General features: G+C 32.0%; 1 long non-coding RNA gene across 1 annotated transcript; it reads left to right on the forward strand.

Moving 5' to 3' along the window:
* The first annotated feature begins 322 nt into the window (after window positions 1-322).
* Window positions 323-2375, forward strand: LOC145967593 (uncharacterized). The gene is made up of 3 exons (XR_014437464.1): window positions 323-623; window positions 712-765; window positions 2236-2375. It is a non-coding gene; the product is annotated as an uncharacterized LOC145967593 (long non-coding RNA).
* Window positions 2376-2999: the final 624 nt, after the last annotated feature.

Below are 2999 nucleotides of genomic sequence, written 5' to 3' on the forward strand. Positions count from 1 at the left end.
CTTTATTCCCGCTCTACCAGGCGTAACCGACAGGTATAATGCTTTGATATATTGTCGTTGCCAACCATCCCGCGCGAGCCCTGGGAAACTGCAAGAGAGGATTGGAGCGAGACGAAGGGCGGTTAGTGTCCGTCTGTATGCGTGGGTTCAGAGATGCTGCCGAAGGAGGGAAGAGGCGAAAGCAAGAACGGAGATAAACAGAGAAACAAAGAAGCCGAGATGTAGAGAGGAAGATAGAGGATAGGATCGGAACAAGAACGAAGAAAGGGGGTGAAGGGTTAGTTTCAAGAGGTGAGAAGACGAGAGCGGCTTCCTAATCAGCTTACTTCCGTAGCTCACACCCTTTGTACCCCACGCTGGCTCCCCGGATTAAAGCATTGCCGTTACTGGTTATTATATCACGAGATACGAACGAGCGGTGCACGTCTGCGGGGCAAAGTACACAACAATAACATGTGGTTCTATGCAGATAAACTGCGCCAGCAGAAACAATGCCGGTCTGACCCTCGTGGGGCCGACGGTAAAGGTATACGCCACTGGACCGAACAAGAATTATGGTCTCGCCCCGGTAATTTCAGAACCAGGATTAAACCGCCTAGAAGTTTACAGATATGTGTACAATAGTGAGAATCATAATGTGTTTGAATAATTTTTGTGTGTTAATACTCGCATATCGTTTAGCATAATTATAATGGTTATTTACATTTTAAGGTACATGAACTCGTTGAAAAGGAGAAGATTTTCGCTTATGCTTCAAAAGCGCAAGTAAATAATGAAGCACTATGTTACTATTTATTCAATTTGAAGCAGACTTTGACAAAATTTTAATTTAAGGCTTATAACTGCGTTTGACATTTTACAAATTATTACAATTTATAAGCATATCTCTTCATTGATACTTTCTCATATAAAGCTTGTCTCAAGATGGAATAGCATTATATTATTTATATTTTTAAGAATCAAAGATAGCTGATTTTTTAAGAGAAACTTTAGGAAACCGTATACAGATATTGAAAGCATTTCGTGAAAGAGTGAATTTCGAAAAATATTGTAGAATATTTGAGTTGTGACTCGATTAAAATTATATTTCGTTGCCAAACTTGAAGGATCGAAGGATCTCAAGTCTTATATGCAGGTCTTATATGCATCTATATAGCCATATATGCATCTATGTTGCCTTCTTGCGCGACTGTTCAAAGTTTAATGCATGCGAGAAGGTTGGCTTGTTTGCTCCCGAGAAAATTGCTCCTGTAGAATATATACAGGTGAAATGTGATTTCATAGATGACCTAAGGGACGTTGCAACGTTGATCGTCTTGCGGAAAAAAATGGCATTAGATCAATATACAGCGAACTAGATCTCATTAGACCGCAAGGATGCTTATAATATATACAAAAAAAAGTTAAACATTCACTTTAAGTGTATTACTCGTATCTATTTATTTGCACGTATTTAAAACTTACAAAAAAGATGATGATTTTAGATTACCTGTTATATAGCACATGAATATGTGTGTATCATAATATCTCTATCAGATTATTTAGAAATTAGAATAAATTATTTAGAAATAAATTATTTAGAAATTAAAATTAGAATAAATTAGAATATATAACACAAACGAGCTACAAAATATATTATTTTTTAAATTTGTTATGTAGGTAAATATTATCAGTAACTTTTTATCAATTATCTCTAGAGTTTGACAAATACTGTGATAACAGAGAATATGATAAGATGATATACAATTCATTTAGATAACATGTAATGGGAATTAAATAAAAATTGATTATATAGAAGCAAAATCAGTAAATATAAGATATAGCTATCAAATAATCCCTTCTCTATTATCGATTTAAATTAATAATCTTCTCTATCGTCTACAATAATTTTTCCTATTATAAGATAAATCTATAAATAGTAATCTATATAATCTATATATGGCAAATAATCTTCTCTATTATCGATTTAAATTATATATTAAATTAAATTAATATTATTTGATATATTTGATGTACATATTAAAATAATATTCTGCAATAACTTTATTTTTTAATTTTCACGTTAAAATAGAAAGAAATCGTGTTATAAGTAAAATTAATTTGATAATCGAGAAATAGCATATCTATTACAATACTTTTATAGACATTATTAATTGCAAAAGATTCGCTATAGCGTATTATCTCGAATTAGCGTTCAATCTTATTGATAGTAACACATGTGTTTACTTTGCAAAGGTTCTTCTCAAGAATGCTCTTACCTTGCAAGTCACAGTCTCACCCTGCAGCCGACATTAATTAATGTAACTCGACGAGGAATACGAGCATAATTACTTTGCTCGAGTGGCCGGGGCCGAAAGTTTGCTCGTTATCGGGACTCCACGTAGCTACATGTAGATGATGCAAAGGCACATTCGATAATCTAGTCTTAACACCGGGTGGTATGACATTATCACTTTATCACCTGTATCTTATTGATAAATCTGATCGAATTATTAACGTTGTAAAGAGGAATATTAATCTTCGTTTACATTTGCAATTTTCTTCTTTATTTTTAGATTAATAGATTTAATTCTTAGATTATTATACGATCCATCAGACAAAACAGTGGCGGTTGTTATTCTTATTTTAAAATATATAAAAGAGATGTAATCATTAAAAATATAAAATTAATAACACACATTTATAATTTCATATAATATATATTTGTAATATATTTGTGCGATAAGAAATATTAACAAATATTTCAATGTGCCGAGTATCCAATTAATGTGAACGAACAATTTACCTGCATAATCGTATGCACTATCGCAATTTTCAATAATATCATATATTATTAATTCTCACGTAAAATTATTATTGAACTGAATTTCCTGAAATAATATTTGATGAGGTTTAGCACCATTGCATATAATTCGTACGAAATTAGCACGAAGATCGAATTGGCACAACTGTCATATGTTCTAAAGATATATGATTCTATTAAGATTTTATTATATATA

The sequence above is a fragment of the Camponotus vicinus genome, unplaced genomic scaffold, assembly GCF_025532165.1.
Source record: "Camponotus vicinus isolate PSW18456_S1 unplaced genomic scaffold, iyCamVici1.0 SCAF_2, whole genome shotgun sequence".
Lineage (NCBI taxonomy): Eukaryota > Metazoa > Arthropoda > Insecta > Hymenoptera > Formicidae > Camponotus > Camponotus vicinus.